Raw genomic sequence first — 26,562 nt, forward strand, 5'->3', positions numbered from 1 at the left:
TTTATCTATAAATGTAGAAAGAATAAAGGGGGCGGCGGGATAGCTTATTATATTCATAAAAATCTAAAATTCAAAATATTGAATGAATTGTCAACATTTGAAGAAGGCTTATTTGAGTCACTCACAATTCAACTTGAATATAACAAAGAAAAATTTGTTTTGAGTAATGTCTACCGGCCTAATACTTCTATAATGGGATTTACTGAATCTCAACAAATGGATTTTTTTATTGATAATTTTTCTAACCTACAAAGTAAATTAATGTCTTTTAAATGTGCCTCTTACATTTTCACAGATTCTAATTTTGACATCTTAAAGTATCACTGTCATGAAAAAACAAATGATTTCCTTGAAAATTGCATTGCAAATGGTTTTTTATCTTTGATAACAAGACCAACAAGAATTTCTAGGACATCAGCAACATGTATTGACCAAATTTTTACTAACGCAAAAGATAATAGTTTTCATTCAGGAATTTTATTAAATGATATATCTGATCATTTCCCAATTTTCACTATAACACCTTATTCATATAAAGCAAGTAAAGAATCTTGTTTTTTTACAAGAAATATTAATGAAGAAAAAATTACTGGGTTTATCAATCTATTAAGAAATGTTAATTGGGAAAATGTAACTAACAGTTTAGAACCCCAAAATTGTTTTAATAAATTTTATGAGCTTTTTAATGAATTTTATGAACTTTCTTTTCCTTTACAAAGGATTAGAATTAATAAGAACATACATAAAATTGAAAAATTTATGACTGATGGTTTAATGAGATGTAGAGATAAAAAATTTGAATTGTCCACGTTAAGTATTAATGAACCAACTGCTGATAATATTAGGATGTATAATAGATATAGAAATGTCTATAATCGTGCAATAAAAACAGCTAAAAAATTGTATTATTGCAATGAGCTAAAAAAATGTAAATCTGACTTGAGGAAAACTTGGGATATTATTAGAGATGCAATCCGAAAAACAAAAGATAAAGCAACATGTATCAATGAATTGAAGTTTAATGATGCTATATATTTAGATAATGCAGAAATTTCTGAGAAATTGAATGAACACTTCACTTCTGTAGCAAGCAAGATATCATCTAAAATAAATCCTTCTAACATTGATCCGTGTAGCTATATACCTAATTATAATTCCAGTTTTAAAATGCATACAATAAACCCAAATATAGTTATAGATATTGTTAAAAAAATGGGAAATAAACAAAGTATGGACATTTTTGGCCTGTCAAATTCTTTTTTGAAGAAAATAATTTCTGTTATTGCCCTTCCTCTCTCTCATGTCATTAACCAAACTATTTTAACTGGAAAAATACCTTCTGAATTTAAAATCGCAAAAGTTATACCTATTTTTAAGTTAAAAGGGAATAATTCTAATGAAAAAGCTGATCCATCAAACTATAGGCCGATAAGTTTATTAGCTATTTTCTCAAAAGTTTTAGAAAAAGTCATTTATCAACAACTGTCATGCTATTTGATTAGAAATAATATCATTTTTGAACATCAGTATGGATTTCAATCAAAAAAGTCTACAATACACCCCGTGATACACCTCTTAAATTATATAGCTGAAGCAAAAAATGATAATAAAACTGTAATTGGAGTCTTCTGTGATCTTGCAAAATGTTTTGATACAATTCCACACTCTATTTTAATTAAAAAGTTGTCAAAAATTGGCATTAATGGCGTTGAACTTGAATGGTTTAAAAATTATTTAAGTAATAGACAGCAATTTGTACATGTAAACAACACTGACTCAACAAAGCTGAACATAGATAGAGGTGTCCCACAGGGCTCTATTTTAGGACCAATTCTATTTTTAATCTACATAAATGATCTTAAAAACTGTACTGATTTATTTACCCTATTATTTGCTGATGACAGTAATTTTTTAATTTCTGGTAAAAACTTTACAGAGATAAAACTGAAATTAAACAATGAACTTAAAAAGATATCTGATTGGTTTAGGAGTAATCAAATGAGCTTAAATCCTGATAAAACTAAAATCATGATATTTAATAAAAATGAAAATACTATTGATTGGAATGCTCTTAATATTAAGCTAAACTTTAACAATGAAAATGAGTTTGATCCTGCGAAAATAAAAATCTTAAATTATGTCAATTCAAGTAGCAATATTCCTGCAATTAAATTCCTAGGTGTATTTATAGATCCTTCTTTAAATTTTAAATATCATGTAGAACATTTACGTAAAAAGATTTCTAGTTCCTTATTTCTTATAAATAGAGCTAAACATATACTGAATTTAGATAGCAAAAAAATGCTTTTTCACTCACTTATAAATAGTCATTTACTTTACTGTTTACCTGCCTGGAGTTGTGGTCTAAGATCTACTATGGACCCATTAATTAAATTGCAAAAAAAGGCAATAAGAATTGTTTTTAGTAAGAAACACATCTCACACACAATGCCTTTATTTAAAAAAATGAATGTCCTTCCTTTACATGAATCAGCTAATTATTTGAAATTATTATTTATGTATGATTTTATAAACAGTAAGCTACCAAGTTCCTTTCAAGGTACATGGCTTCGCCGTAATCAATTACATACCAGAAATCTTAGAAACTCTAATATGTTTGATGTTAAAAAACCGAAGTTTAAATCTATTGAAAGATTTCCTAAGTATCATTTCCAAGAATTATGGAATAACCATTGTAATAATGATTTATTAACCCACAATCAATCAAGAAAAAAATTTATGAAAAATCTAAAAGAATCTTTGTTATCAAGCTTAACTTTAGTGTGTAACAACCCATTATGTCAAGAATGTAGATAAAATTATATTTCTTTTCAATATTGTTTGAAATCTGATAAATCAATCAAAATCTATTTGTTAAAATTTTTTTAAATTTCTATTATTGCAATAATGGTGTGAGACTTGTATGTCCTAATCAATACTTCCTATTATCATTCTTTCCTCTCCAATATGATTTTATTTATTGCTTATTATCTTTTTTTTCTATTTTTTTTGTCTTATTTATATGGCCTGTATGAAAACAATGTGTGAATACACATTACTGCATACTTCCTAGTTTTTAGGAAACTGCCATTTGGGAAGAAAATTTTTTTATAAATTAATCATATCAATAAAATTTGACTGTATATATAAATGTATATAATATTCATTTAATTCATTTATTATTTTGTTGTTTTTTTTTCTATGTATGTACACCCAAGAATAATAAATCTAATCTAATCTAATCTATATTGACCAATGTATTTTAAGCACCTTTCTTCAACCATCTGCATATAAAGCTATTGGGAAAATTATAATTCTAAGTGAAAATGTGATTTACTTAGCTCTTTTATTTGATTAAGATTTAGACAACTTAATAGTTTTAAGGAGATATTTATTTGTGTATTTTTTTATACTATGTCATTTTACATTTGTTAAACACCAAAGATTCTTTTTTAATTTTTAAAATGTTGGATTTTAGTATAATACATATACAACTTTTTAAGGCCAATTTTGTTCACCTTATGGCATGGGTCTTTTTGGGGCCACTGCAACACTTAAAACTTTCCAGTTAAAAGTGGTTTGAAAGCTTTTATACGAGAATAATACACGCACACATGAAGGGATAGGACAATGGGCGATCAAATACTCATTCACCCATGATTCTCGTCTTTGGTATTGGTAGCTTAAAAATATTAGAGGCGAGTTTTTAAAAAAATAATACAAAATAAACTTTTTCCCATAGTGTTAGTATTTGAAAGCAGAATTTCTAATTAATTACGGGAAGCTTAAATCAACCCTAATTGTCTTATCCCTTTATACCTGCGAAAAATCGCCCCATAGGGTTTGGTTTTAGTGGTATAACCAACCATAGAATGACAGTACAGTTTAAGCTTGGGCTAGCCTTTTATTGTGCTGTTATACTTAATTTATCGACTTTTGAAATAACCTTTGAAAACATTTTCTGTGTACTATTGCTTATAATCATAACATGAAAAAAAATCAATAAGGTAATCGTTTTTACGTAGCGATCTGAGTAAATGTACACTATTTTCTATCCAAAATAATTTTAAACTACCAAAGGAGGAATAACTAAATAGTTCATTTGAAGCAGATTATTTTGTCCGTGTACCTGGTGGTGGGCAAAAATACACCAATAATAGAAATTTTATAAATTCTGTAGAAGTAAACAAGACAACTAAGATTTGAAGATATTAAAGACGTAATAATAAATCTATTAGAATAGATATATAACTCTAGACAACCACCTGCCCATTTTTTCACTGACCCCTTATTTAGCAGAACAATGTTTTTCCAAAAAAAAGCTTATATTAAAAATGTTAAGAAAGTCTCAAAGTTTTCTTTAGTTTTTTTTTGAGGACTAAGATTACGTCCTTTTATAATTATTTTAACTATGTTAATGGAGGTAATACTACTTGGATTTTGATGTTTTCTAATAAAGTGAAAGCTGGCTGGCTAAAAGAAAGGTACCCTCCATCAATCTCTTTACCCCCATTCCCTCCCCTCCTGCTGGATTAACGAACTGACTAATAAATGAGTTCAGCACCCAAAATTGACGATAATTTTTCCCCTGTCATAATATCCACGTTTATTTTAGATTCAATACTAATTATCATTTCTTTCGTCTCTTATTTATCCACCTATTGATCAAAGATTTAAAATAAGTTCTTCATAAACAACCTTTATTCTTCAAGATGAGAAAATATACAACTCTATTTTCCCTTAAATTTTCCACATTAGAATTGGAAGACCTCTTCTATTGTCCTATGAATATGCCCCAACTATTCTTAATCTACTTATTCAACCATGATCAAATATCCAATTAGATGTTATGTATTTTCTTAAAAATAATGAAGGTCTATACAAAAAGTATTTTATAATTTTTTTTATTACATAATTCTGAAATTTTTTACTGTATTTTTCCTTTTCAGTTGCCCGGCAATTTTAAAAAATAGGTCTGATTTTTCCACTAAATTTTATAACTTTGTTTTGCCAATAAAAGTAAAAGTATAGGTGATAAGATAATATAACTTTTACTATAAAGAAAAGACCCTGTAAATTAGTAATTGAGCTACAATGTTTTTAACTAAAACAATTAAAATTACACATAAAAGCTTCTAACAACATAATTAGAAAGCAAAGTTTAATGATTAATATTCATTTTGTTTTCTTCAAAAAGGTCCTTGCATTTCGGGGAAGGTAGTTGTTTCGATATATGGAATGATTTCATAACCTAACAAGACATCATTGTCCCAAAATGCCAAGATGTACATAAATACTTACCCTTAGAATCAATCAATCAAACAAATGATACGAGTGAAAAGCACTATAATAATACTAACATTAAAACTTTTTGAAATAATAAAAAAAACATTGGCATGAATCAAGAACTTATGTGACTGAGAAAGACGATCGCCTTTACAGATGTTATGAATATGCATCTATAAAATTGCAAAACCAATACTAGTACACAGCTATAAAGGAAGTTGGTAATGACAGTAAAAAAGAATCGAAGTTGAAAGTTAAGAACATACGAACGGACAGATGTCAATAAAAGAGATCAGCTTCGCTTGTTGAAAATGAAATAGAAAGTAATGTAAATAGTTTAGTAGGTGTTAAAATAACTAGTCAACCGTGAAAATGGTAGCGAAATAAAACAATTTCATATACATAGAGAGCGGAAGTCCCTGTTGAAGAAGCCTTTGCTGTTATTTGATCAACATAAAAAATGAGCAAAATGATAGATCTTCATACACATAGAAAGCAGCTATTTGTTTTTTGCTCTACATAAATATTCTGTTTCAGATGGCACCTAGATATTTCAACCTGTTTTTTTAAATATTCATCTTTCTTAAATAATTCTCTATTTTTGAAATAGAAATAGGTTTATTTCGTGCGGAAGAAAAAGCGGAAAAGAAGAAAATAACAAGAAATGTTTTTACATTCTAGTAACGAAAATTGTAATATATAAGTATAGTAGACTATTATACAGTAATAGTTAGGAAAACTTGTTTACATTATTAAGTCATGTTATGGCAAAGCATCTGGAAGCATGTTCACAAGTGTGAGGATTCATCACAAGAAATCCCTGCAGCCTATAGAAGTTGAATTTATCTCTCGAGGATCCAGTACATGATCTCTAATGAGACTATGATTTTTAACTCTTATTTGTACAATGTAACATTTAATACCTGTGGTAACCCAATCAACAACATGGGGGGGGGGGGGGGGGATTGTTGGCGTAGATTCACTCCCGACTTCAGAGAAGGCCATAATGCTGAAGAGAGATATATTCAAATAACTTTAATTTCATGCAGAAAGGTTACCAATCAAGGCAACACTGTATTATATTTTTCTGGTCACCTAAACAACTGCTGAGATTTTTTTGACTGCTCCTTTGAAAGAAGATGACTAGGTCAATTAACTTTTTTATTTAAGACATATACATTGTATGTACACTAAATGTAGAGAAACTGGCAAGCCCTTACATGATTAGAAACAGATTAAAAAAGGATATTTAAGAGAAATTCAAAACAAGATTAGAATCAAAAACATATCTAGAAGTCCTGGAAATATTTTAATAAAAATTTCTTACCTCCTTAAGCTGATATAATCCTTACATAACAGTAACAGAATGTCTGTTGTTTTTTGTAGCGAAGGCCCTACTGAAAAGTACACAAAACGACCAGTATTTAATTGCTGATAGCACGTGTGGACTAGGATAATGGGAAATTTCAGTGAAGCTTAGAATGGGTTCTGGCTTGTTTTGAAGTGAGCGTCGATAGGTAATTAAATAACTATGTGTCTATAGATAAACAAGGATGGCAACATCCATAAAAGCGAAGCGCCTAAACGGTTGGACATACGGACATTAACACTTGTATAGTGTCAGAACTGAATAATCAGAATATAAATGTATAGGAGTCGATGCAAAATTGTAAGTAAATTTGTTGAAAAACTGCTTGATACAGAATAATGTTTATGGACATACTTACATTTGTAGGACTTAATTATAGAGTTGCTTCGCCTATAATATTGTAGTTTGTTGTGCCAGGAATTAGTATACAAAAAATCAGATCAATCGGATAATTAGATCACATAAAAATTTGTTGTTAAAAAAGTAAAAAATCAACATATTTAAAATGGACGTACGGACATTTTGGTAATGATTATAGATTTCTAGATCGTACCTAACCACTCCAGAAATCCCCATACAAAATTTGAAATCGATAGGACAATTCTAACATGCCTAAATTAACGAAAAAAGCTATCTGTTAAGGACGGACGGACGTACGGACGGACCGACCCTAATTATAGAAAAGCTTCGCTTTTAACAATATATTTGAATGAGACTTTAAAATGGTATGTATTGATACTATTTAAGGCAAGGAATGCCTTGGTCCACAAAAAAGCACAAGCCATAACCATGCTAGCACAACCAGGACTTTCATGCAAAGGCTAAGCAATCAAAATATATTAGTCTGCTGGGTGTTATTTTACCTAACGCTCTGGGTGTTTGGATAGAAAAGGAGACATTGTTCCCCTTGGTTGTTAGACCTGACGCTGGAGTGTCATGGAATGCAGATAGATAGATATTAGTAAAAAATTAATATATAGATAGATAGAAACACTACTATTGTGCTACTAGAAAACCCCATATTAGGAAATTGTACCCATGAGTAAAACCATGTTTTTTTCAGGGTATTTTTACAATGTCACGATAATTTCTTTATTTGAGTTTCATAATGCATATATTTTCAATTATAGAATCTAAATTAAATTTATGGACCTTATATAAGGAAAAATCTAAAAAGGTTAATTTTGTACATTGTATCATGTTTTGTTTTAAATTATGAACACAAACAATTGTAGATTGATTGATGCTGTGAGTATTGGTGCAAAAAATATGACGTAACAAAAAAAATTAGCCAATGAGAGGCCGTTATTGACCAATGGTAAAATTTATAGTGGACTCTCATTGGCTAATTTTTTTTGTTACGTCATATTTTTTGCACCAATACTCACAGCATCAGATTGATTAACCTTTGGTTTTTATTAAACCCTCCAACAGACAACTTAACTTAACTGCTTCAGATTTGCCTGGTTAAATGATTAGTTGTATCTGTTCTTTTTGTACTATTTTTATTGTCTTCAGTTAATTATAAATCTAAAAATTTTTGGTAATCTTCATGAAACATCTTTTTGACTTCTAATTTTGTATTTCTGCAAGAAAGTGAAACTTTTTTTGTGTATAGCTACTGTTTGGTGTGTGGGAGTCATTGTTTTCTGTGTGGTAGTGTGTGTGTGTGTATGTGTGTGTGTGTTTGTGTAAATGTGGGTGTTTAAGATTGTGTATATTTTCCCAAAATAGTGCCTTACTCATATTTTTATTTTCAAAAAAAAACCAACAATGCTGGTTAATACTAAATTGTTGTCATATAAAGTTTAATCTAAAAACTAACTCCCTTTTTTCAATTTATCTTAAAATAAGAGTAGGGGGATTCTGTGCTCAGCAAGGCCCTTTGAGGGAAAACTCCGATTTTTTTTCTTACATTATATCCTTGTATACCTGACAATACATTGCTCTGCATTTTGTAAATATCACTTCCATATTTGTCAGGGATACTGGGATAGGTAAATAAGAGATTTATTATCAAGTCATATCCTTATAATAACAGTAAGTAACAGGATCTGTGTGTGTGTGTGTACCGAAGGATCTCGCTAACCGCCGCGCTGTACTGATACTGTTATCCTTAACAGTGAGCTTCTCATAGGTCCCGGGAAGGTATACATATAACTATTTTTGGGGAGAGTACCAAAACCCCCCTAAAGCTTAGTTAAATGCTATTTCAAATTAAATATGATTCTTTTGACAATGAAGAATAATCTAGTAATTTAACACCAAATATAAAATAATGTTATCATTTTAATGTTTTGATTCCTAAACTTCTGATTCCTCGTTGAAATAAGTTCGTTGGTAGGCACTGCTTTTCTATATTTGTAAATGTATGTCCATGCAACCGTTAGCTAAACTTACAATAACGTCGTTGTCCTTGTTTTAAGAAGAAAAAAAATATTTGTTCTGTATTTACCTATCCCTATCTCCCATGTAACCTTCAACTTGATTCTGTTTTTAATCAAAAAATCATTTCTGCCATTTATACAAATATCATTTTTTTTTAAATTTTGTTCTATTTATATTTTATACATTGAACCATCATTGTCCAAAGTCTCAAATGAAGTCACTAATCTAACTTAACTAAAACTAAAATCTCTTATACTTGTATTGTCGTCTATACTAGACTATAAAATACCTAACCTCTTAAAAACCCGAAAATCTTATTTCTTATCCAACAAATTTAGACTATAGTAAGAGAAGGGACCTAGGACTGCAATTAAATTTGTACCCAATGTTTTATAAACAGGTTATCTCATTCGGCAGGTTGGAAACTTTGGATACTTTTGTTAAATCTTGATTGGTTGGTTCTAACTAGTATACTCTAAAATTTTCAATCAATAATCTTCATCTGCAGCATGGGTATGTATATACAATGGTACATCAATATATCTGTCTAATACCTAAAAACTCTTGTTTTAAATCTTTGGGGTAGTCTACGGCCACCCCCCCCCCCTCGCATGCCTCTTCTTTGATATGAATAACAGGATATTCGCAAGTATTGTGCAAGGATATGTAAATTAAATGAGTTTATTTTTGGTTTGGAGGCAAATTATGAGTAATTCTTTATCTTTGCTCAATAAAACTTTTTTTGTACTTTACATAGTTTGCCACTTTAGCTTAATATGTAGGGCATCCGCTTGTTGTCGGGAGGTAATGGTTTTGAATATTGACAAGAATAGCGTCATAACTAAAAATAACATAGAAAATTACACCTATGTCAGAGGCACGAGATTAATAGTATATGTGGGGTGAAAGCCTTGGCCCAATTATAGAGATGCTACGCTTCTTGCATAGTTCCTATAAAAAGAAATAAAGATAACGGGATAAACAATACAAAAAGGCATAATAATAAAATCTATAGCATTAAAAACACCTTATAATTGTAATTTGCGTAGCAATGGATTTATAAAACGTGGATATTATGACTCGGAAATAAAGGTTTATACTTTAGTCCTCATTTATAGGTCAGTACTTTCCCCCAGTAGGAAGGGAGATGATGGATAAGGGTTATCGTTGTATTAGCCAGCTGGAAGGATTTTTCATATTATTTATATTCCTAAAAAATTCAAAAGCTTGAAAAAACAACATTCTAAAAAAGTCACATTTTTGAGTGGTGATTTCTTCGTAGTTGTTGTTTTTGGAGTAGTTACCGTAGATGTAATAGATAATAATAATTAGAGTGCTTAAAACAAATACACACTTATTAGGCTCTAGTTATATTGACTAAAAAAAGTTTTTTGGAGCTAAAACGAAATATTTGCTGAAAGGCTGATTTGTAATAGTTAATGAAAGTTGCGTTAGTCTAATATTTGAACCCTGCTACTATTACTTATATGTTCTACGATATTGGAATCTCTATTGCCGTAAGGGCTGTTTTGGAGGTACTTTAAGAGAGAATGAGTTATCCTACATTTTAACAATAGAAATAGCCAAAAAAAAAAGTCAAAATAAAAAAAAACTTAGCTTTAAGATTAATTATCCAATAGAAAACTCACCCTTTATAATACTCATCTTCTCATTTTTTAGTAATTTTAAATTTATTAATGAAAAGAATGAGTGGGTAATATATTATCCTAGTTATAGAATAGTTGTGCTAATATATACAAATTATTTATTTTTAATATATAAAGTATATAGAAGAAAACTTGTTTTTCCGTGTTAATACACAATGTACTAACCAACTATGATGTACGAAGTATACATTTTTAAAAAGTAACGCTGTTGTTATCAAAACTTTAAAGCCAGTTGATTTTAGACGCAATACTAGTCAAAAATAGGATTTTTAAATTATATCATCTAAAGAAATTGTTAATCTTATTTTTTTCGCGACTCATGCTCTAATATTAAGCCATAGAGCTGAGAAAAATACATCAAATTGCCTTGTTAAATCTTAAAGCGAAAGAAGTAAAATAAAAGCTGGGAAAAATGTAAGGTTTTGTATGAACAGCTTTGGGGAATAAGGGTAAGCTGCCCTGAAAGTGTTGCCCTGGCCCAAAAACCATCCACAAGGTCTAACCCCCAATTTGGACACAGGGGAATAAATCCCCCAATTTGGGGAATTTCTAAACAGCCCGAGGCAAAAACCAATAATATTTATTATTGAGTAAAACGCAGAATAAACAAAAATAATGTATTATAGTACGTATTATGTAATAAAAATTCAAGATATATAGAAAATTATTTACACATAAGTTAAGTTTAAATGTCAGAAAAAGGTTATGTATAGTTTTTGAGACTTTCTATGATTTTTTAATTAAATAAAGTCGATATAAGCGATAAATAAAAATGACCCATCTCAACAAAATTATTTGGACTAATTCTAAGCTTTCCCGAAAAATGAAAATTAAGTTTTAAGAAGTTATTTTGTTCTATAAGTTATATAAGTCTGTCTGATACAGTGTACTATATTCATTGATTTATAAATCTAAAATTTACTATCTAAATATTTATATTTCTTGTATTCTTCTTTTCTGCTTTACCATTTTTAGTCAAAGCATTTTTACTCTTTTTCTTAATGTATACCTTAAAAAAGACGTTTTGGCAACAAGTTACGAACCCGTTGTTAATGCTCCTTTTTACATTTTTCCAAATTATTTGATGTATTTTGGACGTAATCATCTTTGTTTTGAAACCCGGATCTTAATCTAAAACTTCCACAATAATCTCATTGTATTTCATGATGCCACCCTTTCGACCTTAAAACACCATCCCAGTGAAATAATACTACATATATCTGCCCTATTTTGGTTTAAGAATATAGTAAATATTATCAAAATGTTAATATTTTCCTTATACTTTTAACTCTTTACATAATTGAAACGATTTTTTTTTATTAAAATCTAGTTGTAAGTGGATTTTTAAATGGCATAGGGAATGGAAAATTTTTATTTCTCACTTCTTGAATGGTTCTATATAGTGCTTCATAGATAGATAGATACTCTGATGGTTGAGTGGATAGATAGATAGTCACTGCTGTGCTGCTTCTAAAATCCTGTTATCCTTCCCTTTCCCCATACAACACCCCTCCCCCTTAGCTGCATTATGCTTTACTGTTTATAGTACAAAAGGAGAGAAAAAGAGATATAGAGAGAAGTAGATAAAAAGAGAGAGAGAATGATGTAGTTGTATACCTAGGCGAAAGCTGCAATCAGATTCAGGGAAAGGTGGGAGAGGGCAGTGAGAGAGTAAGAGTAAGGGTAAGAGAGAGAGAGAGAGAGAATGGAGTCTGTAAGTCTTCAGAGAAAAATGGTCAAGAAAATTGTCTATAAAAAAATTTACTTATTAACTATAAAATTAACTCTATCTAATTTCTTATTTTTTTAGCGAAGCAACTCTTTATTAAGGGTATATCCAACGTCCAACCGTCACCACAAAAAAGTAAGATGAGTAAAATTAATATATCTTTCTTGTTTTTTCATGAACTTTCAAAATCTTAATATCTCATTGATGATTGAATTAGACTTCTAATTAATAATAAAAGGCGCTTTATTGAAAATACATGTAAAACATTTTCTCGTATTCATTTGAATCCGGTGGATAGGAACCGGTTCTCATGAATACGAAAAAACTATGTCTAGCATCGTATTATATCCAGTTTTCTACGAATATAGAAATGTACAATCATAAGATGAAAAACTAGTTTTTTTTAGCCGGTGCCTTCGGCACCACGGGGCTAAAAAAACTAGTTTTAATCTTATAATTGTACATTCTATATCCGCGGAAAGCCGTTTATGATACGATACGAGAAATAACTATTATCATTCAACAAATACTTTATCACCAAACAGTCAAATAAAATTATCATTTATTTATTAAATTTGATTTATAAGACTTTCCTTTAGAACGACAATGCGCCCATTAACTAAAGCATAGCCCCTACCCTTAACGGCCAGTAGGGGCTTAAAAGTTTCAAAAGAGTACCCACTTAGTATGGCTAACCCTATGGAGACCATAAAAACCTAAACTTATCCTATCATAAGAAATGGTTGCATATCACAATAAATTTTTAATGTATTGTTATTTTTCCTATATTTTTTTAGTTCTTCTTATTTTGATATAATAACAGCACAAAAATATTTAAAGTAATGTAGAATTTTAGTTTGTTTACTTTCCCTTGATCTCTAGATAGCCCTCTCTTCTTTCTTTTTCTCTCCCTCCTCTTTTCCCTATCTCTGCCCCCTCAAGTCGCTGTGAATGATCGTCAGTCAGTGTAAAGAAGTTGGAGCACATCCCCCACTTCAAATAATTCAATAATCTGCTGTGATTTATTTCTCTTAACATTTTCATATGAAAATAATATCAAATATCCTATAAAAAAATCTATAAAATATCAGTGATATCAGTTTTTTAGATTAAAGTTAATAAATAAATATTAAAAAAGTGTTTTAAACAGAAAAAGTGACTTAAAAAATTGGTATATTCTAGAACTCATAGCGGATCTATTATCTAATCTGGTAAGTTTTTTTTTTTTTTTTGGTTGGTTTATTTTTAAAAGTTGCCGTTTTATTAAACTTTTTCTTGTGTAGCTAGCTAAAAAGTAATTAAATTAGGAAAAAAATTTAAAGAACTGAAAAACTTTCATAAACATTGATATAAAAATAGTTTTCAAAAATGTTATTTTAAAAATTCATTATTAAAGCTACATTTATATAAAATATCTATTTATTGACTTATTTTTATAAAACTACCATTAGCAATTAAAATTTCTTTAAATTCAATTTGGCTTTCTAATACAATAGCCCTGAAGCTAAATTTTAATTTTAAAATAATTTGAATTAATTAAAAATTTCTTTATTTCTGTGGTTTCATTGGTTTTAATATTAGATGATTTTTCATCCAATCCTTAAAATAAAAATCAAACAAAATTTTTTATTTTATGTTTGGGGTTGTTTTTGGGCTGGAGGTCTTTGACCTCCGACCTTTAAGAATTTGACCTTAACAAAGTACGCGTTTACATTTGTACTACTGTCCCAATTATGTTTATGTTAGGTATACTTATCTTATGCGAAGTATCTGAAAAGTATGAGAGGTGTGAGATATAGGTATACTTTGGTAGAACACTATAGCTTTTAGCTTCTTTAATTGTTCTTTTGCAACATTTATAATAGCAAATTTATTTGAATTAAAGAATTAGAATTAACATTTTGCGTTTCTTGTATGCTATGCTTCTCATTAATTATCTTATTCTTTTTTTCAAAATATAAGATGTAAAATTAATGACTCTATATAAATGACTTTGAATATTCTTCTTATTTTGAAATACATTTACTGTCTTATTATACAAAAAGCCATTAACACTTTGCTCGAACTAACCAGTTTAGAATCTAATCAATTTTGCATTCATCCACTTCGAATTGATAATCTCTATCAATTAAATTTTTATGTAAAAAGGAACCAAAAAATAGAATGATCACGAAATATAGTTCATATGCTTTTATTTGCTACACATTTTGATGTTAGAATACATATAACATTAACTATGGTAGTGTACCTTTAAAATTAAAAGTATTTTTTTATCTATTCACTTGTTTCATAATGTTTTAGCTACAGACAATCTTAACTTTGATAGTTTACTTTTAGAATCAATATTATTGTAATATTTATTCACTTGTTTTGTACTAATTTTGCTGCAGACAATCTGAACTATTGGAGTTTACCTTTATAATCAACACAGATACAATATTTTTTCACTCGTTTTTTATTGATTTCGATGCAGACAACTCTAACTTTGGTAGTGTACCTTTAAAATCAATACTATTGTAATATTTATTCACTCGATTTATGGTTATTTTACTGCAGACAACCTTTACTATTGTAGTGTACTTTAGAATCAACACCATTGTAATATTAATGATATTTTGAACTTTAAATTCCATATTAAACAAATGTTGTCTAAGTTCTATTTAATAAATTAAATATGGATACATTATTTAAAGTTTTATTCCATATTAAACAAACTTATATTTCATATTTAACATTATAAGTACAACGATGTTTGATTGTCTGTTCGGATGAAACTTAAAATCTCACGAAGCGTGGAAAGTCGATAGAACTGCCAGAATTTAGAATTTAGTTGCAAGCAAATGTTATATCCATAAATTATAAATCTATTTTCTCTACATGATGTACATATTTAAAACGGTACTATAATATGTAATATGCTTTTATGCTATACCTATTTACATCTCCATATAAGGGACTAACATTAACAATTCAACATATGCATAGGGAGGGATTTAGACAACAATTTTTAAGAAAAATAAATTGTTGACAGAGAAAGTTAGCAAGTTAGTTAGCAAGCTTCTGTATAATTCAGAATGTCTGCCTGTCTTAACATTTAGGGTAAACATGAATTTTTCAGCTACTTCGAATTTTCTCTTAATACAAATAAAACACTTTTCAGCTCTTAAATTATCTTATCTTTTATCTTCTTTCTTCTTTCTATGATTTAATTTTAACTAAAATTTAAATAACAATGATTAAGTTGCCTTTAATGAAAAAAAGACATAGTTTTCTGACGGTTCAATATGCAAAACCAGGACAATTATGTTGGAAAGAAGCTCGGAGATTTTTAGGGGTTTTTTTATAAATTATTTTATTTAAGAAAATAATAACCTAGTCATTTTACTTCCATCCATCAGAACTTGAGCTAAACAGAAAAAAAAACCAGAACAACCCTCTCACAGCTAAGATCTGGATTCTGCAAGAATCTATTTTCTTTTAATTAGTAAAGGTGAAATCCCAGATATCTGCCCTGACTGCAATTTGGGACCACACGATGTACCACATCTGTTCAACTGTACAGCAAACCCCAACCCCACAAACCTCACCCCCCGAGATCTATGGACGCAGCCTATTCTGGCCCCAGAATTTTTAAACTTACAAGACAATGGATTTACTTAATTTCTGATGATTATTAATAATAATGGAACGGCTCCATCCCGCAGTGGCTAACCAACCAACAACAACCAACTTTAGCGGAGGTTGACTGTCGCACTGTAAGTTGGTAGGAAAATCAGACCGACCTTAATCAAAAAGTAGTTTTTCATCGGGTTATGAAAACCATATCTTTCTCTATATGTATGTAAATATGTTGTATAAATGTATATTGTATATCATTAAAATATGAAATATGGCTTAAAATTCATAATTTAAATGTAAAGGCTATGGCTATATTACGATGTATGTTTTCACAAAGTAACAGATAAAAAACGTTATTGCAAGACAAACAAATTATAGACAAACTCACAAACTGACAAACAAATTATGGAGAATCTTTACTTTGTTCCATTTATAAGAGTTATATATTAGAGTTGGTAGAATGAAAGAAATCTCATTACAATTTGTTATGTTTGATAACTGTTTCATGATATCGTGTTTTTAATGTAAAGTGAACCATCACCAACTGAAGAAAACCAACAAAGTGATCTTATTTTAATTAGAAAAATCTTATTTTTTTTATTAAAACTAGCTCTTATGTCAAAGGATACAGTTCTGTTTTGATTCTTTATATATATACTAGCGGCTTCGCCCCTAGCCTCTAGGGGCTTTTTCCCTAAAGGTTCAAGGGAGAATTAAAATTTTTTTTACATTTTTTTAGATATTTACTGTATTTTATATAACTTTTTTATAACTCTTTATAACTTGTTATAACTGTTTATATTTATTTATATTTATTTATATTAATTTATATTTTCTTAACTCTTTGAATTTTTTCTCTTTTTTCATGTTATAAAAAATTTCTTTGCCATTAGCCTTTTTGGGGCTTCGCCCCTACAGGAGAAGGAAGGTTTCACAATCTTTTTGAATTTGAAAAAACAAAGTTTAAAAGAAGAAAAGAAATTTAAAAAGAAGAAAAAAAATTAAAAATATAAAAAAGTATAAAAAAATATAAAAAAATATAAAAAGATATAAAAAGATATAAAAAATTTAAAACATATATAAAATTATATAAAAACTTAAAAAACATTAAAATTAGAAAAAAATAAGAAAAATTTTTTTTAGGGGGGAAATTTTCATTTTTGGGGGGGTTTGGAGTGTCCCACCCCCCAAGAAAATAGCTTAAAACCACCACAGGACCGATTTTTATATACCCTGAAGAGTAGAATCCAATCGGTTCAGTGGTTACCGAGATCTTAATCTTCAGACGGACAGACAGACGGACGGATGGACGGACAGACATCAAGCTACTTTTTATTATAGATTAGATAGGACAATTGGCAACTTAATTTTTCTACTAAACTCATGTGTGAAATTCTGCATTTCGTAGCATATTGAGGAAAGGAAGGTGGGAGGGGATTGTAAATTATTATGAACATTAAAGTTTATCAACACTTTCTGCTATTCGTTGGCTTAGAAACTTCAGGGGTTTTATTTTAGTATCTTGTTTATGTTGTCTAAACTTTTCCACCAATAATGAAAAGCTAATTAGGGAGGGGGGGGATACATAATTTCATTTATATTGACTTATCACTTAAGATCACTCCAGCGGACTGTAGAATATTTAAGGTATGTGAATTACTTTCAACGTCCCTCCCAACCTTATTAATTTTGTATTAAATTTCACTTTCTTGTTTATATACTTTTAAATATAAAATTACTGGTGTGTTATAACTTCCACAAATGGGTTTTAACTGAGTTTCAGTACAGTAAAAAGACACAACAGCAATAAAATTAGTGGTAACTCTTAATAAAGAACTAGTTGCTTCGTGAAGGTCGGAAGGTGAGATTGGAAAATAACCTAAACCCACCCCAATACATTTACGAATCTTCTCTGAAATACAACCCATAGGCACCAGCCAATCCCAAGATCTTAAACTTTAGGAAAAAAGTCTTACTACTTTATATTATAGAATATAATTTAGCGAACTTGTGACTCTGAATCATATGGGGAAAAAGCAAGAATTTATTTTGAAATGATCGCACGCCAAAATTACTTTTGTTACACTCCGTGAAACAAATTAGTTTTTGTAATTCATAATAGTTTAAATCAAAATTAAAATTTCCAAATTTAGATATAGCTAACTTATCTCTATAACTTAGTTTAATAAAAAAAAATTCTAGACTTTGGGTTCCCTTTTTTTTGAAAGCTGTAAATAGGTTCCTGGATTGGTTTCGTAAAATTTACAAAATAATTAAATAAAAAAATGTTTTTACCATGTAGTTTTTACAATATGATTACTTGAAAATCATATGTATCGTAATTTGTCTACTTATACATATATAATTTATTACTACTTATTATCATTTTTTAGTAATTTTAACTTTTAAAATTGATTGCAGGGTTAAAAATGAAAGCCAGCGTTGATAAAAACTAAGAAAGTTCAATAAACGTATTAATGAAATAAATGTCCTAAAATAATAAGTCATTTGGGGAAATTAATATGTAGCGCAGCTGCTATATAACTGGAGAATGTCAGTACGTCGTATACGACTATAGAACAGCGAACTTGCTATTGTAGAATGTATCAGTTTATATTTGACACCTTTCTAAATAGAAATAGTCACAATGATTTTAGCTGAATTACTTGATTACATGATTGACCCTGTTTTATTTTATAAAAATCTTAAATGTATTAAAGAAATTAATCGAAGTTAAATTTTTTCGTTAAAATTTTAAATTAACGTACTTTCTGGTAAAGCTCATAGAGTTTACATGCTTTCTTAATTGTGCCTTATTGCTCCCAGAATCAGCACGATTTAGGACGATTCTAACATATATAAATCAATAAACAGAGCTATTCGTTACGGACTGACCTATCCTAAATTTAGAAAAGCTTCACTTTTAAAAAAGTGTTCTTAAAGAAGGAAATAATGATATACAGTTATTTTGCATATTCAATTGTCCTCTTAGAATGATTGTTTAAAAACAATCATAATTTTATCTGTCTATCTTTTGTTTTTAATTATTTTACTATCCCAAGTCATTACTTTAAAGTAAATCTAGCTAATTAATTAGATATACTTATGTAGAAAAAATGTTCATAACCCTTAACCTTAAACCTATCTTCAACGCTTGCTTACCCTCCAGAATTTCTACAAAAAAAACTTGAGATGATTTGTTTATCGTCCATTGTCCAATTCATGTTACCTTTAAAGTATAAAGAATTAACAAATAAAACAATTTAGATAATATAATATTTCAGTTGCCATGCTAAGGGATACAGGTTTAGTAAAATGGATGGTAAATTAATCTTCTTAAATTTTATCTTTGTGGTTTAAGTAGATGGGAAATATTAAAGGTTTTCTTCATTATTAATTACTTGAACATCTTATTCGTATATGGAATTGATAATCTTTTATATCAAGTAAAGAATTCATTTAGCCTCCATTAACTTATGCCTATCACCAGAATGCACCAATTCATTCTAATGAATTTTCATAAGAAGGACAATCATCCTATATAGTAACGCAGCTTTGGGGTGCACTGAAAATTAATTTGTTACAGCCTAATATGACAATCTGTTTGTTTAGTAAATATTTTAAAGCATTGAAATAGGCTTCAAATTGAAGATTATGCACGGCTGCCAAGCCCTGGTATTTACAGTCCTATATTCATAAATGAGAAAGTAGTTTTCTGTCAAATTTTAATCTTGTTAAATTTACTTGCCGATGGACAAAGTTAATTAAGGAGAAGCTTTCCTTACTTCTAATAAACACAGCAAAAAGGATGATTAGGAAATGTACCGTTTTCTGTGTGTGTGTGTGTGTGTGTATGTGTATGTGTGTTAAAAGCACCATATGGTATTCGACTAATAGATAAATAATTATAGAAGACGCTAGATGAATAGATAGAAAAGTAGATAGATAATGAAAGATAGATGGACTTAAATAGATAAGTTAGAAAAATTAAAGAATATTTTAATAGATGTAGATATAGAATGTTAAAAAACGGATAAAAATTTAAAAATATATGTACAGATTTACAGAAAGCTAGAATGAAAGGCATAGAAGAACTTAGATAGATAAATAATAGATGAATTTATTAGTAGATACTTTGATACACCTAAATACTATAAAACGATATACATATATGTAGAGTGAAAAGATAAATAAAGATATTTGTTTAGATAGACAGATAGATAATTATAAAAAAAGATCTTGTAAAGAGTTATTTGTAAAGAAAAACAAAGATAGACAAAAAGATAGAAGTAATCATTATCTATTTTTGTATTTCTATTACTAAACCATAACTAAAATACAATATAATTTACAAGAATGTAAAATTTTAATATTTAATTTTAACTTTATAATTAATTTTGTAGATTTCGTAATTTTAAGATCCGGCTTTCATAGATGGGTGACGTTAATAGTAAATGACAAGGAGAATACCTCAACAAATTTACATGTAACGCTGGGACTTTCAGACAAAAAATGTTATATGAAAGTGTTGGTTGTCTGTAGTATGGTAGCTATGTGTCTTATCGAGTACAGAGGGGGGGGGGGACCTTTGTATTCGCTTTACACTTTTAGGGAAACCACTCAAAACGTAAGTAGTAAAAAGTCAAATGATTATTAAATAGCCAAACCCATGATAATACCAATTCCTATGTTTTAAGAGGAAAATATTTAGAAATATAAAAACATAAAAATACCAAAATATTTGGCATTTTTATTTTCCATTAAGAAAATATTTTTAATATCAGTAAATCTTAGTTCTAAGAAAAGATTTTCTATAAAAATCATTTTTGTCCGTTTGTTGATTATTTAAACCAAGAAGGGTAAACTGGAAATAGCACAAACATCAAAAGATTACAATCGTTAATGTTTATTAATCATTTTTCCTATATATTTTAAAGGCCATAGCTTATCTGATATTGTTAGTTTTTTTTAGCCATAATTTTATTCATTACTATATTTTATAATCAAGAAATTTTAGCGTTTTTTTCAATCTTATTGTTTTGTTTTTATATTAAAAGACATTATAAAAAGATTATTTTTGTAGGTATTTTATTTAAAGAAAAACTAATTTGCCTCTAAATTAAAAGTATCTTTAGCTTGCTATTGTAACATGAAGTGAATATATAAATTTTTTTCAAATATTTGATAGTTCTTATAGTGGATAAGTTAATCATAACATAAATTTTCATTACATTAGATATCCATTAATTTATCCCAAACAAATAATTTTTCTATGAACTATTATACAATTCTCATGCAGTTTCCCCTAAAATCGAAATTAGTTGGAATACGTAATTGTTCTGCTTTTATTATGTAAGGTTAGGTTTAAATCAAAGTTAGAATAGACCCACAAAAGTACCTGTAGAGAAAGGCCCTATAGGGTTAGAGTCTTACGCAGTGTTTGTAAACAAAATCTCCAATTTTAGAGAAAGACGGTGGGTGAGCTTTCGGTCCAAAAATGGGTTTGATTGAAAGCATTTTAACCTGCCATAGCAACGATTCTAAAAGTGTTGTTTTTGCCCTGCTGAAAAATATCAAAACAAATTATCTTCTTTCACTAAACTCAAAGTATTTTCCATGCATAGCATTTCTATAATTGTTCTGTTTCCCTAATTTTTGGTGAAAGTCTAATTGGAGTTAGAGTACAAAAGGCAAATAATTTAATATACCTACACTACAATCATTCTCTAGATATACACACGGTCTACCAAGTACAGAATTTTCCACATAGGCATGGAGTGCTGGATTATTTTATCATCCGTTATACATCTTTAAACCTTTTTAAATAGCTCATTTGCTTTCTTTCACCCTAACATTTATTCGCAGATATTGTTAGAATAACAGTCTAAAACCATCTCAGAACTAAGAGTTTAAAATCATCTTGGAACCGATGCCTAGCTTCCCTAAAATAGAGAACTTAATTGATTTAGTGGTTATCAAGATCTTAACGGACAAACAAAAAAACTTTACTACTTCACTTTAGCTCCTCGTATTTGAATATTAATAGTCCTTGTTTTCATCATCTTTTCAACCTGTTTTAAAAAGTAATTTTCTATTTTGTCCCTTTTAGCTTTTTATATACTTGGTATTTCTACAATGTAAATAATCATTCAAAGAAATTTATTGCCATTCTTATAAAACTTTGATACTGTTATTGTATACACCTTTAATTATAATTGTTTTGGTTTTAGAATAACGATATGCATGCCATGATCACTTATAAAAATTTCTATGAATTAAATCGTAATTGTATCCTTGCTCTATGCTTGAAACTTGCTTTCCTACCCAACAGAGCAAAAAATAAGAGAAATATTAATTTTTATTTAACTAAAAAGTATGAACACCAGGTATTTATCTTGTAAACAAGGATCACAACATCCTAAGCACTATAAAAATCACGGAAAGGACAAACGGATAGAGTGAGTTATAGTGCAGAATTTTAGTTGTCATAATAAAGGAAAGAAAAAAGAAAATCACGAAATATTTCAAACAAATAAGGTTTTTGTCTTTGGAATCATTAAGACAGACGGTCAAAACAACCTATTTCAATTGCAGCCGAGAAAATAAAATTTCCCCTCTAAGCGTTACTGACTGACTAACTGACTGAAATACACAGTGTATTGTAGAGGAGCTTCGCTACTAAAAAAAATGTGTATGGTTATTCGGTCTGATGATATTTAAAACAAGTCTACATGCTATCTAGACATTTCTAACAATATTAAGAATATACTTTTATTATTAATTTTAATTCAAAAACACTGACCTATGTATAGAAACCTTAAATTTATGTTAATGCCTGCCATTGAAATCTTCTTTCTGTTATAGTTTTGATACAATAAAGGGATGATTATATTTTTATTTAGTATATTTATAACATTAAGCTCTTATTATCCGTGTTTAAAAAGCTTATTTGAAAAAAAAATAAGTGGTAGATTACTTTATTTTTATAGTGTATTGTAAAAGCCCTCCAACCCCCTGGGCCCCTAACTCCCACTTTATCATGTAAAATCCAAATGAAATTTATCAAAAACAGTCCCAACTTTTTTTGTTTTTGCTTACGTAGTTATGGACATCTTCTCAAAAAATATTAAAATTCTTTTTTTTACAATTGATTAATGCACGTTCATGTTTTAGTTGTATAAAAGCTGCACTACAAAATCATGGGAGGGAAAAAATGTACCACTGACGAAAAAAAGATTTAGCTTAAAAAGACATATTTGAACAGTCAGTCCTATTAAATTAAATCATGTATCATGCTGAGCTTCCTTAGAGGAAGTCATTTTAGTAGAACAACGACTATACTGGCAGTGTCTGTCCGTACGTACAACCATCCGTTAGAGCAATTCAAATAAACCTATAAAATGTATTTTTACAATTGTTTAACAACACTGATAAGTAGAGTAGAATTATCTTGCTTCGCTTCTTCAATGATTTTTTTTTTTAAATGGTTGACAATTTAAATCAAATAGTACTGTCTTTAAAGGGGAATACAGAGATGGGACAATGAAGGAAAATTATGCTCTAAACTTTTTGTGTAGCTGGATATTTTCAATTAACCTATCCTGGTTGAAAGGTCTAATTGTGTTAACTTAGAAAATTGTGGTATATCATAATTTCAGGAAGCTATAAACAAACAAGTATGAAAATACTAATAGTCAACGTAGACTTTTTAATATCTTTTATGGTGCTTCTTATCTTATGTTATTAAGAATTTTTAAAAATGATCTCAAAAAGAATGTAGCGTAGGTTAAGTTATTTAAGGTCTAGGAAATCCCCATGGGGCTATAAACCAGGTATTTAAGAGTTTAAAAAAAGGCTGAGGGGGGTTCTTAGTCCACAAGTCGCATCGAGTGATAGTTCCAGTTATTTTGTATCATAAAATAAAAATAAGAATTTAATGAGCAGCATCTATGCATAGCTTCTATTTATTTAATTAAATCATGTATTATATTTATTATTAATACTTTATTTCTTTTTTTATAGGTAAGTTAATATTAATGTGAAGAAAACACCAGCTTCCCTGTAAATAAAAAAAATTGGTTAATCCATATGAGTAGTATAACTTTAAAAATTATTCATTAAAATTACTAAATATGGTATCATAAAAAATCTTCATATTTTCATTGCTTTCTAATGATAATATCTGCAAGAGAGAAAGAAAATTTTGTAATCTTTGTCCACAAACTTTTTTTATGGTAATGCATTTTAGTGGACTTGACACAAACAAACACACACCTTAACAGTTTTAGAAAGCTTGTCCATTTTTTCACACTTTAAATTTTCAATTTTGTTTGAAATAGTTAAAATTTTTGATTTCTATCTTTTAATAAATTTTCATTTTTAGCCAAATTTTGTCAGTTCTGTTTTGTTATTAGTTTTGAATAATCATTGGAAAAATATCATCAAAATTATTATCATATGATTCAAATAAAGATTCAGTATTTTCCCATGCAGAAATAGCTACGTTTAAGTAGTGCAGCTACACTTGTTATAATTCTATTTAAGACTGTCAGTCGTTCAGTCGTTATTTCTGACATTTAATTACTATCAAAATCAATAAAAATGTAAATTAAAATTAGTATTTGATTTGCAAGAGTCAAATATATATGTGAGTTTACATTATTTATTGCCCCAAAAGCTTTGCAACTTGTGGACATTCTAGTTCTTGTTCTAATCACACACACACACACATACATACACACACACACACACATACATACACTGCACACACACAAACACAAACATAATTTGAAAATTGAACAAAAGAATTGATAAAGGGGTCTAATTAAAATCTTGTGTTTCAATAATAATTTATATCAGTATAAAGACATGTCCGTTTAACTTGAAGCCGTTATTCTAGCTTTCAAACGACGTTCCCACATTTTAGCTAAAGATACATTAAAAATGGCATATAGTAAGTTTTATTTGTACTTTTTTTTGATATAATAACTAATTATATCAATAAGTAGCTAACTTCAATAAGATAAAATATCAATAAATAATCAAACTACAAATTTGTTAGATGGCTCATCTAGATATTTCAAATCTTCCATTAAAAAAGAGCTGAGTGACTTGAACATACAGAAAGGCAGACTATAATTATAGAGTAGTTGCACTAAAAAATTTTTTTTTGCTTTTTCTGCTGTTTTATTTAAAAATTATTTTTCCAATAGCAATTACTATGGCATGAAGTTAAATAATAATAAGTTCATTTAGATTCTAACTGTTTTCTTACATACTTAAATGTAAGTACCTACGAGGCACAGCTACTTTATAGCTGGGCCTTTTCTGTACGTCCATAAAAAAGGAAAGTTCTGTGCGTGAAAGTGAGATTAGAAAGTGCTTTGATATAAAAAGCCGTATTTTTATTACTTGGTTCAGTGGTATTTTCTAAAAGAACATTTATTATTACTGTATTAAAATTTACTGTGTACCTTATGAACTTATCTGTTTTTATAAAAAGTCATTGGTTAAAAAGTCGTTTATTATTTTGTTTTGTATTTTGTAATTATTAATAGATTTTTTAAAGAGAAATATTTTTAATAATCAATCATATTATTTCTGAATTGATTCTTCTTGCAATTGTAGTGTAGATTTGCTACGCCAATTTTTTGTGTTGCAGCAAAAAGCATGCAAATATGTTGCACATTCTTTCTTATGTACTGTAGTCAGGGATACAGGGATAGTTCATGCAAATATGTTGCACATTCTTTCTTATGTACTGTAGTCAGGTATACAGGGATAGTTCATGCAAATACATATGTTGCACATTCTTTCTTATGTTCTTTTATCAGGGATACAGGGATAGTTCATGCAAATATGTTGCACATTCTTTCTTATGTACTGTAGTCAGGAATACAGGGATAGTTCATGCAAATATGTTGCACATTCTTTCTAATGTACTGTAGTCAGGGATACAGGGATAGTTCATGCAAATATGTTGCACATTCTTTCTTAAGTACTGTAGTCAGGGATACAGGGATAGTTCATGCAAATATGTTGCACATTCTTTCTTATGTACTGTAGTCAGGGATACAGGGATAGTTCATGCAAATATGTTGCACATTCTTTCTTATGTACTGTAGTCAGGGATACAGGGATAGTTCATGCAAATATGTTGCACATTCTTTCTTAAGTACTGTAGTCAGGAATACAGGGATAGTTCATGCAAATATGTTGCACATTCTTTCTTATGTACTGTAGTCAGGGATACAGGGATATTTCATGCAAATATGTTGCACATTCTTTCTTATGTACTGTAGTCAGGGATACAGGGATAGTTCATGCAAATATGTTGCACTCTTTCTTATGTACTGTTGTCAGGGATACAGGGATAGTTCATGCAAATATGTTGCACTCTTTCTTATGTACTGTTGTCAGGGATACAGGGATAGTTCATGCAAATATGTTGCACATTCTTTCTTATGTACTGTAGTCAGGGATACAGGGATAGTTCATGCAAATAT

At 28.9% G+C, this 26,562-nt stretch overlaps 1 protein-coding gene across 1 annotated transcript in view; it reads left to right on the forward strand.

Moving 5' to 3' along the window:
* The first annotated feature begins 13,399 nt into the window (after window positions 1-13,399).
* Oatp30B (Organic anion transporting polypeptide 30B) overlaps window positions 13,400-26,562 on the forward strand; it is an 84,806-nt gene continuing 71,643 nt past the window's right edge. Inside the window, exon 1 of the mRNA XM_080158680.1 lies at window positions 13,400-13,650. The gene's annotated coding sequence lies outside the window, so the exon portion shown is untranslated. The remainder of the gene's footprint in view (window positions 13,651-26,562) is intronic.

This window comes from Acartia tonsa, chromosome 1, assembly GCF_053477335.1.
Source record: "Acartia tonsa isolate MP-2025a chromosome 1, ASM5347733v1, whole genome shotgun sequence".
Lineage (NCBI taxonomy): Eukaryota > Metazoa > Arthropoda > Copepoda > Calanoida > Acartiidae > Acartia > Acartia tonsa.